A 15,356-nucleotide genomic window follows, 5' to 3' on the forward strand; every position below is an offset into this window, starting at 1 on the left:
CAACCCTGCTGGTGACCTTCCACTGGACACCTCCAAACCCCGTCAAGCTAGGTTTAGACGGGGTGGCCTCGCCGCACACTTACTTAGCCATTAGTTTTTAAACCCTGTGCTAGGTGTCAGGGATACAGCAAGGAGAAAGACCCAGTTCCCACCTTCTAGAGCCTCCAGTCTAATGCAGTCCCATGCGCTCTAATCGGTGGCCGAAACTTCGGATGATGTGGAATGCAGGGCGTGGGAGACAGCATTTCCGTTTACAGATGACTTAATCAAAACCGTTTGGAGACGGTATGAGTCGATCCTTAAAGCCTTTGTTTACGGGAACTTTTCTAGGTGGTTCTCTCCTTACCAGAGTAACTATTAACATATGGCCTTAAATGTTTTCAGATGATGCCCTCTCCACGAGGGATACAGTTCAGTCTTCTATGAAGAACCGCAAGTTGGGTCACAGGAGATCTGCCCTGGTCAATATATGACCTCTTATGAAGGAAGGTATATTAGTTGCTGTAACAAATGACCACAAACTTGGTGGCTTGAAACAACAGGAATTTATTGTTCACAGTTCCGGAAGGCTGATGTCTGAGGTCAAGGCGTTGGCAAATTTGAGTCCCTTTGGAGGCTCTTATTGATAGGACTAATTCACTCCTTGCCTTTCTCCGGCCTCTGGTGGCTGCGGGCAGCCCTTGGTGTTCCTTGGCGTGAGGCTGTGTAACTCTGGTCCCTGCCCCGTCTCACACGGCCTTCATCTCTCCGCGTCTCTGTGTTTTCTCCTTCTCTGTCACTGGTAAAACCAGTCATCTTCAGATTTAGGGTCTGTCCTAATCCAGGATGGCCTCATCTCGAGATCCTTACCTTAGTTACATTTACAAAGATCTTTATTCTAAATAAAATCCCATTCTGAGGTTCTGGGTGGACACATCTTTTGGGGACCACAATTCACCTCGCTATGATATTGTAAGTTATAGTTCCCGGGTGAACTTCAAGAATTTACATTTCAGTGGTCCCATGAAGAGCTCTCATAGTATTTTGGAAAATGCAAAAGCAGACACAACAATCCGAGATTGGACCTTAGGTGTAAAGGACTCAGTGTCCCTCTTGCTGCCCCTTATTTCGTGAGCACCTTGAGGAGGTGGCCAAAGGAAATGCTCTTTCTTCCTTCCCCTCTTCCTGTGTCTTTGCACTGACCCAGGGGAGGAACAAACGTGGCTCGGCTCTGCCTCGGCTCTGGGCTTTCTCTCCCTTTAGCAGTGACCGGCGGTCCCTGGCCAGCAACTGTGATTCCCTTTTGCGAGACTCGACACGGTCTTAAGTAAACTGTACTCGCTTCTTTCCAACCTGAAAGGCTATAGGTTAAAAAGGAGGTTTATGGATTGGAAAGAGCAAGAAAACAAAAGTGATAAGACAATTATGAACCCATTAACGTCACCGGCGTGTACAGTATCCTGTTTGGGATGTTGAGTGTCACTAGGGAAGTTTCACTTCAGAGCCACATGGATGTTTTCTAAACCTTCCCTGGCATTTCCAGATAATGACAACATTTTAAGACACATGGGGATACAGAGAGGAGGTTGCTCAAAGCGAGGGCCACCAAGGCAAGGAGCAGCATCTCAGAACACGCAGGATTTACCGGCGGTGGCCCGGGGTCGGTGCTCCGCTGTCAGGCTCCACGCAGGATGGGTCTGTGCAACTATGGATTCGCCATCTGCGTAGGGGACCGTGTTTGCAGCGTGTTACCTAGCAGTGCGACCGCCAGAAACAGAAATTGCCTTAATATTTACTTATTTACTGAATTGCCTTACTATTTACTGATGAACCTGTACCCCCAATCTGCAGGTCCTTTGTAGATTTTTCTAGTTCTTAATCTTCTTATGAAACAGGTCAGAGGTCAATCGAGTAGCCTGGGCTGGTCCAGGCGGCCATGAATCATTGCCAGCTGGTCGGGGCTGAGCGGGAGGGGCAGGACTCTCGCTGACGGGGCAGGAAAGGGAAGATTTTCCGTTCTGCTGTGACCTTTGCTCACATAACTTCTACTTTCTGAGACTCAGTTTCTCTGTTTATCAGATGGAAACTTTAACATCTGTCTTGACCAACACAGCTTTTATTCTTGAGACAAAAAACAAAAAAAAGAAGAAAGAAAGAAAGAAATCTGAGAGGACATTGGTGAAACGCCTGATGACATTCGAGCTCTCTGTGATTTAGTCCGTGGTGCTGCGCCCAGGAAACTCGACGCTCTTCCCAAGGGGCAGCTCTGCTGATGGTGGCATCCGCATCTCTGCTCCGTCCTCGGGCATCGATGGCAACTCTTATCCCATCGGAGGGGTGACCTGTTTCCACCACGGGTTAAAACCAACCTTTCTGTTCTCTCAGTTTGGCCGCACAGTGGGCCCTGCCCCTCTTTCTCTAGAATGTTCCAGCTGGTCCCACCTCAGGGGGACCAGATGAGGTAATGAGCCCAGAACGCCAAACGCGAAAGCGCAGCCACACTTAACGCGAGAGGGAAGGGGAAATTTCCTTCTCATTCCCTTTGATAATGAGAACCGTGGAAGGACCGGACACCCACCTCTCCATGACGCATCAATACACAGCAGTATTCATTGCTGTTACCACTTTAAGAAAAAACAGGCACAAACAATGTTGGTAGAGGAAATGTTGCCATCATTTGTTGAGAGATCAGCTTTGAATGTCCTGGGAATGTCCTCTTCTCTCAGAAAAATCTTGATTTTTCCTGAAATTCATATCACCCATTAGAACAGAGCCAGGAAACACGATAGCTAAAAGGAAAGTTGTCACATTACAAGTCTTGCCTTTCTTTCTTTGAATTCCAGGCCTTGCTGATGGGCAGGCTGAGGTTTTGCTGTGTTATCTTTTCTGCCGCAGGGAAGACCAAAAAGGAATAAAATAGATGTTGAGTATTTATTGAGTGTCAAGTTCTGTGCCAGATACTTTTGTACGTTTGTTCATTCCACCCTGAGAATAACACCATGAGGAAGGCATTGTTACCCAACTCTATAGAGGAGTCAGCATAGAGATTAAATGTTTCCACCACACAACAAGCCCGTAACTGAATCCAGAACTCGAATCCAAGTCCCTGACTCGGAGGTTCAATGTTCATTCCATCAACCCACAGTATTAATGAGGAGGGAGATGCAGGACTTTCTCCTTGTTCCGTTGGATTATTTTACATAAAGACACACTTCTTTAGTATTTGAACGACTGCTAATTGGCAAGACCTGGATGGTATAACAATACATGGAAAAGGAAGAGAGTGAAAGAGAAAGAAGAAGATGGAAGAGTTCAGGGAGGCAGAGACACGCACCCGCCATGTTCCTTTGGCCTCAGCCGGCGGTGGAGGGAGTGAACAGAAGCGGGTCTTTTGAAAGACATTGACATTGGAATGGTTGTCAACAAAATTGTCCAATGGCTGCTTGTGGCTATTCCTTCTAGGGGGAAAATGTGAGTGTAAGTCGTGCCTGAGAGTTTTGTTGAAAAAATGACTGCAATGCTTATAGTATTATCCTGTGTAATCATACAGGGCTTTCCCTGCAAGCGTATTTTCCCTTACTCGTGAGGGGTAGACAACACCAACGATGCGTTACCTAATTTCCAGTGCTCTGCTAGCTGTGGTCTGCTGCCGCTGCCAGCTCCCTGTTCCCTCTGCTTCCGCACGCACGCACACACACACACACACACACTCTTGCACACGCGTGTGCGCACACACACAGATTAATGCACAGATCAGCAAGCCGTGTGGACTACTTACTCAATGCCACGTGCTGTGAGAGACACCAGCGACACAATTCATATAATTAAGGGACAAGATATGTGTTTATCAGCTCTTGACCTCAGTAAGAGAAGACACGATGTCTTTTAGGGCAGGAATTGTGGGAGTGCTGTTCTTGGGGCCTCACGAAGAGCTCTGTCCGACTCGGGGAGGATTTATAAAGCAGAGTGCCTGCAACATCTATTTCAAATGTGAATACATTAAGTACGAAATTAACTGTCTCTCAAGTGATGCGCACACAGCTAGGCAAGATTGGCTCAGTCGTGAGAGCCAAGGGGTTGGCAAGACTTGGAGGAGGCGGGCAGGGGAGACCCAAGTGTGGGCGACGTCTGGGGCAGCAGGTGGAAGGTGCTGGTGAGGTCCTGCAGAGACAAGCCGGGGTGGACGCCAGATCATTCACACAGCAGCTCACTCAGGAATGTGGGAGGCCGTTCCCAGGCATTTCCTCTGTTCTTGGCCTCCCTCTTCGTATTTGGACAGCGTACCGGTGGGACGGTAGCTGCCAAGGTTTTAGGTCCTGACTGCTTCCCTGAGAAATATTATGATCATCCGTGTTCCAAATCATCCCCCCATACCGATGCTGGCAGTCAAACGAACCACCTCATCTCAGATGAGTCGAGGTTCCACGTCTGCTGAACAACTGGTTTTCAGGGACGGTCCCCTCTTGACATCACATCTGATCTTCCAGAGGAGGAATAAGAAAAGGAAGAACGTGGAAGGGCCCCAGGAAAAGAATAGAAGATGGGCTCCCTATTGCAGTCCCGAGGCCCAGGCATGGGACAGGTGGCTGGAATGGCGGAGGCTTCCAAGTCAGATGGGTCACGGGGGCAAGTTCTAGTTCTGTCCCTACCGTCTGCGAGACCTCCTCAGGTCCCCTAACACCTACGATCTTAGCTTCCTCATACATAGGTCGAGTCGTCCGAGAATTAGAAATAACGTATGAAAAGTGCCAAACAGTGATTTGCTGGTCACTGCAGCAATATCTCACTGCCTTGAGACTCTCGGAAATTCATGTAGCTCAGATGTCCCAACCCCCAATGACAGAGACGCTGGCCTGGAATACGTCACTGGGTAAATACCTGAATTTCCCCAGTTGCCTTTCTGTAAGGAGAGGCCTGATACATTCACGGCCAGTAAACTGCATCATCTGTTACCAGCCCAAAGAAGGAAACTGTCTACACGACTATGTCGGGATGGAGGTCACAAAACTCAAGTTTGAGAAAGTGCAAGGAAATGGCCCATGCTCAGATTCAGAGCGCGGAGTGTGGCGTCTCAGCCTGAACATCCGTGCACAGCCCTGACCGTGTCGTCTGTGAGGCGCTACCAAGGACAACTGGCTCCATGGATAGGCAGAGTAGTACTGAGTGTAAGTCGGAGAGCAGCGTTTAACTGTGAGGCTCGTGTTTGGTTAGGACGCTTTTGACTTTGAAACGAGAGAGCTGGCGCTGCGTGGGGTGCTCTCTGCAAGCGTGGGAAACCGCAGGCTTGGGAAAGCCCGGGACCTGTAAATATTTGGCCTTATTTTTTTACACACTGATAAGTTCTAGCTATAATTCCTTCGCATACTTGCTCCGCTACATTTTTATTACCGCCACTGCCCTGGGTGCCCGTTAAACACAACGCGCACGCACACACGGCATCCGCAGTGACCAAGCCGTAGCTTGGACAGTTAATAGAAACCAAATGTCCCAGTAGCTGGCAACCCCTCGTAGCGCATGATTTTTCTTTTTCCCACTGATTTAAGAATCTCTCTCCCGAGCTGATTGTCTTCCCGGCTCACTCCCCGCCAGGCCCCGCGTCTGCAGTCTGAAGGTCTCTGTCCGCCAGCTTGCAGACTGCCATCTCCTCGCGGGTGAACTTGTCTGCTCCATGTCATTACTCTACAGCATTCCTCCCCGATGGGGACGCTGACCTCCGGCATTCCTGTTGGAGATTAAATGCCGAACCCAGCAGTCCACTGGAGAGTTAACAGACAGTTTCAGTACACACGGCGAGACCTCCACAGGGGTCAAATTACGAACCCACGGGAAAATGTGGATCGGACCGTCTGATGCAGGATGTCACTCACATTCTAATCACCAAGTCACCAAGTCACCAAGTCCTAGGGAGGGAGCAGCTCTGCTTTTGGCCAGCAGGAGATCCTGAGACTGGGCTTTTTCTGCAAAGTACACAAATGCACTCGAGTCCCTCTTCATGGGACTTTTAGGAGCGTCAATGCCACATTAGACGGCTTCTCCTGGCCTCATGTAGAATATCTCTTTTCGGTGGCCTTACATGGCAGCTGAGTCCGAACTGCTATCTCTTCTCTCCTCCTGTTTTGCCTTTTCACGTCGCAGTTTTAGGCTTTCGTAGTGGTTTAAAATATACCATGGCTGATGGGGAAGACAGGAGTTAAGACGCCTACTTGGTAATGAGGTATATATCACACAGCTGTGCCAGAGTTTTCGCAGTTGCAACGTCAGCAGATAGGGAAGGGAGGAATACAGTTGAGAAGTTTATGTCCTTCATTTGGAGTGAAAATTTGCTAAAAAAATAAGTATTGTTTTGTCATTGAAGGAGACTTTAAGTTTCTAAACTTTCTGAAAAAATCTGTGAATTTGGTTGAAAATGCCTGGTACAATTGTCTGTTGATGAATTCAGATTTCTTCATTAGTCCTTTCTTTCTGTTGCCTGCTCTTTGGTTATTTTTGTTACTTGTTCTCTGATACAAGGAGGGAAGAAGCCCAGAGAGGAGAGAGAAAAGACAACCCCATATACTTTGGAATCTATTACCATTTTCTCGGGAATGAGAGGCGAAAATTCTGGGTAAATTGTGTCTGGGGCGATGTATTCAGGTAGGATAGTGCAATGGTTCAGAGTAGGGGCTTCGTATTGGAAAGACCTAGACTCAATTGCTTGAACTAACTAACCTGTATGATCTTGGGCAAATTCATTAAACTCGGCTTTAATTTTCTCATTTGCAAAACAGGAATAAGATCCGTTTCATAAGATTATTAAGAATATTCAGTCAATTAAAGAATGGAAAGTCCTCAGCTGTGTTTCCAACACACAGGAACACTTGCTGAGTGTGAGCTGTTGCGCTCCGTCGTGCCCGTGAATTTGCTGTGCGTGGAGCATTTCGGTTGTTCAGTGGGCAGACCGTTTTGCCGGCTCCACACAGTGTGTTCCCTGTGGCAGGGTATTTTCGAGAATTTAGCTGATATTTCTCTCCCTTCTTCTTTCCTTTCCTGTGTTCAAACGGGTAGCGGGCTACGAGTTGGAGCCTGGGTTTGTGAGGGCAGCCACGCTGCTGTGCCGCTAAGGGGAGCACAGTTTCACTGAGCAGATAAAAGCAGTTTCTGCTCAGAGGGACAGATTCTTTCATAACTGATCGGGGGCGTTACATGCTCACAAACTCCCTATGCACTAAAAGGCCAGAAGTTTTGGAGGCTCAGTAATCTTTTCAGGGTGCATTTGGCAGTGCCCATAGGAAAGACATCAGAGAGAAAATTCTGAAAATGTCTGAATTAGGCCTCCCAGAGCTCTCTGAGGTTTGCTGGGCTGAGTCATAATAATAATAGCAAAACCTTGTTGAGCACTTACTATGTGCTAGTTTTCTTTCTTTCTTTCTTTCTTTCTTTCTTTCTTTCTTTCTTTCTTTCTTTCTTTCTTCTTTTTCTTTCTTTCTTTCTTTCTTTTTTCTTTCTTTCTTTCTCTCTTTCTCTCTTTCTCTCTTTCTTTCTTTCTTCTTTCTTTCTCTTTTTTTTGTGAGACAGGGTCTTACTCTGTCACCTGGCTAGAGTGCAGTGGCATCATCATAGCTCACTGCAACCTCAAACTACTGGGCTCAAATGATCCTCCTGCCTCAGCCTCCCGAGTAGCTGGGACTACAGGCTCTTGCCACCAGGCCCAGCTAATTCTTCTGCTATAAGTAGAGACGGGGTCACGCTCTTTCTCAGCCTAGTCCTGAACTGCTGAGATCAAGCGATTCTCCTGCCTCGGCCTCCCAGAGTGCTAGGATTACAGGCGTGAGCCACTGTGCCCAGCCATGTGCCAGATTTCATGCTAGGCATGTCGGTACTCATGACAACCCTATGAGGTGACACTACTATGCTATGTGGTGATCGAACAGAGCCTAAGAGAGGTTAAGACAGTCCCCACATTGCAGAGTTGGGGCTGGAACTGCCGTCTGCCTCGCCCCGTAGGCTGCGTACTCCGCCAGCAGTGCAGGGGGCAGGCCCCAGGGAGCGGGGGTCTCGGGCAAGGTCATAATCGTTAGCACAGCCAGGACCCGAACCTGAGGTTTCTCATTCCCAGGCTGGTCCTCCTCCTGCTGCACTGCTAAAAGCACTCTATATTTCGGATTATTAAACTTTAAGCAGCTTATAAAACCAGCCGTTTAGCTCAGCCTCCAGCTGGGAGTGATTAGATGGGAAAGCCCTCACGAGTCATCACACCTGTGCGGCAGGCACGTGTCCTGGGGCAGCTGTCTCCACCTTCCTGGCAGCGGCTCTCGACGCTGGCTGCCCACAGAGGCAGGGGGCAGCTTTAAAGAATGCCAGTGTCCACCGAAGATAAAGCAGACAAGGGTCTCTGAGGGTGGGGCCCAGGCACAAGTATTTTTTAAAAGTTCCCCAGGTGAGTCCCACAGCAGTCGGGGCCAGAAGCTGCCCGCTGAAGTGTCAAGGTGTGCGCTCCGAGCGGTGCCAGAGTGGCAGTGGAAGGCACAGCCTGGTGCTGCTTGTGTCTAGCCAGCTTCCAGAGAGAAACGGGTCCACCAATCACTTTGTGCAGCACTTAGCGTGGGGCCGCACACGAGGAATCTCTAGATTTTTTGGACGCTACTTAACATAGATCAGGAGTTTTAAATTTAGAGCCAATCGATAGCTTTTCCAGGGGGAGGAGGGGGCTGGGGGATCCCTGAAACAGAATCGTGTGTATGTCCAGTGAACACTTTTCCAAACGGGGGCGGGGGGTGTTGCAGTTTTTGGAGGGCTCTCAAAGCTTTCTGTAATCGCGGTAAGGTTAAGGAGTTTACAAAACCACCTTATGGGTTTCTCCAGGAGCAGCCACAGAACAGAGACAGCCCGGAATTTGAGAGCTTGGGGTTCCTGACCTTGGTGGCAAGTGACAATGGCCGGGGGGCCACACACTCTGCTCGGATGACGAGGCTCGACTCTGAGATCCTCAGACTGACTCAGCAATCAAAGGGGTCGGACTCCCTGGGTTCTCAGCACAGGACACAGCTGAAAGGCAGGTGTGCTTGGCACACTCCTCCCGGCGAGGAGACGGGGGTGCCGCAGCCCAGGGAGGGTCTATTCCTAGCGAGCCCCTTTAAGTCTCTTGCTTAGAGTTCATGACCCTGGCTGCAAGTTAGAATTAATTGGGGAGCTTAAAGAAATCCACGTCAGGGCCGCACCTTCAGGAAGCCGGATTTAACTCAAGTGAGCAGGCCTGGCATCTGCATTTTTTGCCATGTGCAGCCGGGGTTGGGAACCCCCGTTCCAGCACCGTCCCTGAACTAGCCCAAGGACCGCAGGCTGTCCCTCCCACAGGCCCTCCTGCTCCTCAAACGTGGGTAACTTGAGCTGAGTTCAAGGGACCTCGGGGGCTGGGGGTGGTCTGCGGAGCTCCCGCCCCAGGTTAGCCTTCGTGGTGGGCCCTCGAGCAGCTCCAAAGTCCACAGAAAAATCCCAGTTCCTCAAAGACTCTCATCTTATCAGCAATCTCCCCCTGCCTGCGCAGACCGCTCTAGTGCATGGGTTTTTGCCCCTTTCCTCTTTTTTATTTTTCCTTTTTTAAATTCAAAGTTCCTGGCAGCCACAAACACGTCTCAGAGGCAGAAACTAGCTTTGATCGACTGTTGGCAGAGTGAAAACTGCAATTTTACTTTTTTATAATTTTCCCCAAATCTCCCTTTTCTAAAGTCCTTCTTTGGCGCCCACTGGCAGGCCTTGGAGCCGCTGATATGCACATTACCTGCTTCCCTGGCCTCGCCCCAGCCCTGCCCTCCCCTCCCCTGCAAATTAATGCGGTGCTGCTGATGAGAGGGGGGTTCTGCCAGTGCCTCTCTGCCGTCACAGCTTGGCAACGTCAAAGCTCCAGCCGTCCTGTTTCCGTCTGCCCCTGCGCCTGCGTGGCCGGCCTCTGCTCCGCGGGTCAAAAGTGCAGCCTGAGCCGACAGGAGCCGCCCGGGGTGGCCAGAGGACATGCACCCACTTGAGTCCTCCCCCTCCGCTATTCCTCCCTCCTTCTCCAAGGCCTCCTGCCCAAACCGTTCCTTCCTCTGGAAAGATAAGGCTTTCTTCTCCGTTCCCACATCCCCTTCCCTTTTCTTCCAGACTAAGGCGGCCCTTTGTGAAGGGGGGTATGGGTTGTTGCACAAATATTTAATCTTTTCCAATCTGCCCTTTTGCACTGCCTGTCAGTTCCTGGGGTTGAAACCGCTCTGTTTGCTTTAGCCAGTAACAGGATACCGCTTGGCAAAGCGGTGCAGCAGTCAGATTGCTTATGAATCTGGGCTTTATTTTGCATGAATGTTTTTCAAGGCAAGTATAGACTTTTTTTTTTCTTCCTCACCAAGAATTATGTTGCCAGTGGGGGTGTGGTAGCAAGCAGACAGTGGGAAACCTAGCGGGGACTTTGACCTTTTACCATGTGGCTTGGACATCTCAACTGCAGGGACCCAGGAAAACAGATTGGGCTACAGTTTCGGGTGGGATTTCTTTCGGTTTACCATCTGCTCCTTTCTCTTCAGAACATGTCATTCTTTCACACAAAATGTATTCCTGTTTCTTACCGTGGAAGTGTCTGCCGTACCTGTTAGAAATCACCTGTTACAACATACTAGAGAAAGAAAAATGCAGAACTAGAATAGTAATCACCAATTTTTATTAAAACTTAGCTCGTGCCTTGTGCTTCTGATGTGGTTGGTGGGCCTCACCGTTACTCTGCATGGCAAATGTTTTTATTCCCATTTTACAAGACGTGAAACAGAGAGGTTCGGTACCTCGTCTGTGCTCACACAGCTGGTTGTAGGTTAGGCGGAGCTCTGGCAGGCTAATAAGAACACCCACCTCCTGTTCGCTCTGTCTGTTTGCACAGCTATTGGCTTTGCTGTCTCCGGCAACACAGGACCTAGAGCCATGGTAACCAAGAGTTTTGGATTTTTCAGTACAATACTGACTCCTAATTGTTTGGAAAATGTGACCCGGTATCATACCTCCAGTCCCCATTCAGATCCTCTCCAAAGCAGTCAAGGAGGCCATGGGAAGATGGACCCCATAAAAAAGCGTGCTTTGAGGACTTCTGGTGAGGCGTAGAGGAGGATAAACAGTGCGAGGAGGCGGGGCCCTTTGCGAAAGGTGACCCAGGCCCCAGGCCTGAGGATGGCGCTGCCTGACCCACCGCAGCGCCGAGCGAGGGGGAGTGAGCTCCGGGTGGCAGAATCGCTTCTACGCGACTCTCCTGTGTTGTGTTTCGGGAAATACTGATGTGGCAGAATCTTGCGGCGTATGAAGTGACAAGAGCAGGTTCCACGATTAAGTACTCTAGAATTCCAACTTCACAGAACATACAAAAAAACTGGAAGGGACAAAAAAACACATCAAAATATGAATAGCAATGACCGAGCGGCGAGAATATTTTACATTCGTGGTTTTGGAAACTATTTTCTGCATGTTCTCCACTGCATGTGACTGCGGTTACAGTCAGAGACTCGCCCACGAGGGGAGCGAAAGGAAAGGAAGATGCCGCAGCATTTCTCGTGGGTTGCATGTCGGGGAGGACACCCCGGGGTAAAAGTCGTTCAAATCGCGGCCTCGGGGAGGAAGCGCGTCCTCCGCCTTTCTTAGCTTCTTGCCTTCTGCCTCCTCTTCTCCTCCTGCTGCTGCCGGACGCTCGGGTTAGACAGACAGAGTTGCGGGATCTGTGCGTTAGGACGGATTCCCAGGGTCCCCTTTCCCATCCCCTGCGCTTGTGGAATGGGACAAGAGAGAAGGAAGACGAGAGACAGAGTCACCTGTCCCAGGCAGTGTATGCCTAGTGCCCTCCCGTCCCTGCAGGAGCCCGTGTGGTCCAGATGCTTCTGCTGCACTCGGGCTTCCTCCCAGGTGGGGTCCCAGGCTCCCCCCACTGTCAGCTCCTTTGCACAAGACGTGTGGCTTTCCATCCGTGACAGCAGGCACAGGCAATGTCCAGCATGACGTGTCCTCCCCGACCCTAACCCTTCCCTACAGGAGCGCTGCAGAGGAAACCCAGCCCTGAAATCCCCGGGACAATGACGCAGGGCAGTGGGTGGGCCTGGAGTGGGGCATCGGCCCTGCATTTGAAGAAACGATTTTCATGTTTTAAACGTTTTAAATCAAAAAATGTAATTTGTGTCTAGTTGGAAAAGGTGATACGTGTTTGTTGTGAGTTTCAGGGTTTAGACATCTAGAGCAGCGGTCCCCAACCTTTGTGGCACCAGGGACAGGTTTCATGGAAGACAATTTTGCAGCAGAAGGATGGGGGCGGGGGAGGCGAGCTCAGGCGGTGATGCCCGCGATGGGGAGAAGCATGAACACAGACGAGGCCTCGCTCGGCTCCCGCTCCCCTCGCCTCCCCCTGTACGGCCCAGTTCCTAAGAGGCCACCGACTGGTACCCGGCCGCGGCCCAGGGTTGGGGACCACAGATCTAGAACATTTTGGGGACAGAGAGGAAATCTTTCTAGGCCTCCTAATCTTTATTTTTTTAATTCACCTTGAAGAGATTAAATTGTCTTTCAGGGGCCGGCGAGGGTTGGTGCCGGATTCGAGGCACTCGAGGAAGTTGCCGTGTTGAACACAGGTGAGGGGCTCGGGCGCTCCCTGTCCCCAGAGGAACTGGGACACGTTCTCTCACTGAGTTCTGAAGATTCCTGGAAGACAGCAGGGTCCCCCTGGAATCCCCACTGTCGCTCAAGGAGCCCTGGGGAGACACCCTGCCCTTTCTGTATCTCAGTGACCTGTAGGAAGCAAAGATTACGTTACCCAGTGTTCCAACACCCTTGCAAAGGGCACATGAAATAGGGAATGCGAACCTGATTTGAAAACAAGAATGCCCTAAATGCAAGGACCTTGTTTGCACTGCAAAAGGGATTGTGGAAAATACAGAAGTAAAAGACGTGGTTTAGCCCTCAAGGGGCTTACAGACTGGGTGAGAACACCAATCCCTGATGGCCTAATCCTGTGGCACACCCCAGCACGAGTTCACAGTAAGATCTTTTGGGGTTAGAGGAGAAGAGAGCTTCGTGTTGAATAACGTGTAGGGAAGCGGCATAGTCTTTCAAGCTTGGGAGAACCAAGGTCAAGGACACCCAAGGGGACGTGGCATACTGGCATCAAGGAAAAACGGCTGACAAGACCAGAGTGTTGAGGAATGACAGGGAACAAGTTGGGATACAAAGGGACAGAAGCTTTGAAGGTGGGGTCAGTCAGAGCCATGTCCCCAAAGAAAGCCTATACCCACATATGATGATTTTTATACCCTAACATCCAACTGTCTACTCGATACATCTGGTAACCTGCAGATGAAAAAGTATGAAAATCTATTTCCCAAATGTTTTGGAAACTGTAAAAGGGAACATACACATGGGTTGTTATTTTAATATACTTTTGTTAAATAAAGATAACCCAAGAATAGAAGTAGTCGTTTCCTCTTGAATTTCTGAAGGCATTAATCATGGAAAATTATCCAGGAAAATGCATTTTTGCATCCTAATTTATTATTTTTAGAAATACTAAATAAATAAAACATTTGGGGAGAGAAATGGTAGAATTGCAGGCTTAGAAATTTTCCGAGTTTTGCAAAAAGATAGATCAATGAGATTGTCGTGCCAGCCAACTTCCCTTCACCTTGAATTTCAAAGCACTCATTTTTGAAGTTGGGTTTTTTTTTCTTTTCTGTTCTTTTAAAATCTTTCCCCTGGGTTTTGAATGGCTGGCGCCAGGTTCATGCCAACTTAGCTCATTAATTGGTGCCACTGGTTTTAATGAAGCAGGAGTTTGGCTAAGAATGGGGACTGCAAGGCAGATGGAGAACAGGACAGCAATAATGGAAAATGCATATTTATAGACTTCTGTGAGCACAGGTTATTGATTTAGTGCAGCTTAATGGGTTCTACGTTTTTCAAATTTCCCCAGCCATCTTATAGAATTATTTTCCAATTCTTACATGGGTTTCAAAAGCTGTTTTCGCATGGTTTATAATGCCTGTTAAATTGTCCTAGGATTATGTATTTGTTTAGAAATACATAAAATGTGTTTTTTTTGGGGGGGGGAGGTAGCAGCTAAGATTTTTTAAAGCTCATGCATGCCAGTGAAGCCAGTGGGCATGAAATGAGCCAATAGTAAAGCCTGGAAGGTTGACAACAGGAGAATTTAAGGGTTGTATATGTGCTATCATGGTATCCAAGTGGGGACTTATTTATTGGCATAACCATTTCTTCAAGAAACCTCAATTTAGTGCGTTTACTAGGTCAGATTGCATTCGACTTGAGCCTACTACTTTCACCTAAATTTAGAACAAGGCAGATTCAACCGACTCTGCCCCAGCAGGACAGAGCCATGTGGACAGAAAACATCCAAGAGGAAACTCAGCAGAGCTGCCCTGCCTGAGGGTCAGCAGAGGAGCCATCCCCGCATGGGGTCTTTGGGGTCTGAGATATCCAGTCCTCTGCTACATGTACTTGGACATTCTTTAGATCTGTGGTCCCCGACCCCCGGGCCGAGGACCGGTACCTATCCATGGCCTGTTAGGAGCCCAGCCGCACAGCAGGAGGTGAGTGGTGGGCAAGCGAGTGAAGCTTCGTCTGTATTTACAGCCGCTCCCATCACTCGCATCACTGCCTGAGCTCCGCCTCCCGTCAGATCAGTCACTGTCTCCCGTCGCCCCCAGATGGGACCGTCTAGTTGCAGGAAAACAAGCTCAGGGCTCCCACTGATTCCGCATTGTGGTGAGTTGTATAATTATTCCATTATATATTACAGCGTAATAATAATAGAAATGAAGTGCACAATAAATGTAATGTGCTTGAATCATCCTGAAACCATCCCCCCCACTCCACCAAGTCCATGGAAAATTTGTCTTCCCTGAAACCGGTCCCTGGTGCCAAAAAGGTTGGGGACTGCTGCTTTAGATGATCACCAGCTTCCTGGCCAAACTAAAAATTTGCAGGTCCGAGGCGGCAGAGAACTTTGTCATAAGGATATAAGTGTGGTTTTCGAATCGGGTAGGTTTAACGTAAATGGGTATTGGAGTGACATGGGAACTCCCTGGATATCGGGAGCCAGAGCCGCAATGTCATGTTTGGTCCCAGCACACTTTCCAGCAGGAGTCCCCTGAGGAAGCATGAATGTTCTCTCTGGCGTGTCGGCCGAGCAGGAGAAGAATGGCCCTAATGCTCCAGGAGAGGCCAGCAGTAACGCTCCCATGTCAAGGAGAGCACCAGGGAGGCTTATTTCCGAATGAGCAGCCATTGCAGGGCCCTGAGAGCCAGGACCCCTTACAATGAGGAAGGAGAGTCTGTTCCTTCCGGGGCTACAACATTTTGGAGGTGGTTTTTCAAGTCTTTTTTTTTTT

Source organism: Propithecus coquereli, unplaced genomic scaffold (assembly GCF_000956105.1).
Source record: "Propithecus coquereli isolate 6110/MARCELLA unplaced genomic scaffold, Pcoq_1.0 Scaffold45, whole genome shotgun sequence".
Lineage (NCBI taxonomy): Eukaryota > Metazoa > Chordata > Mammalia > Primates > Indriidae > Propithecus > Propithecus coquereli.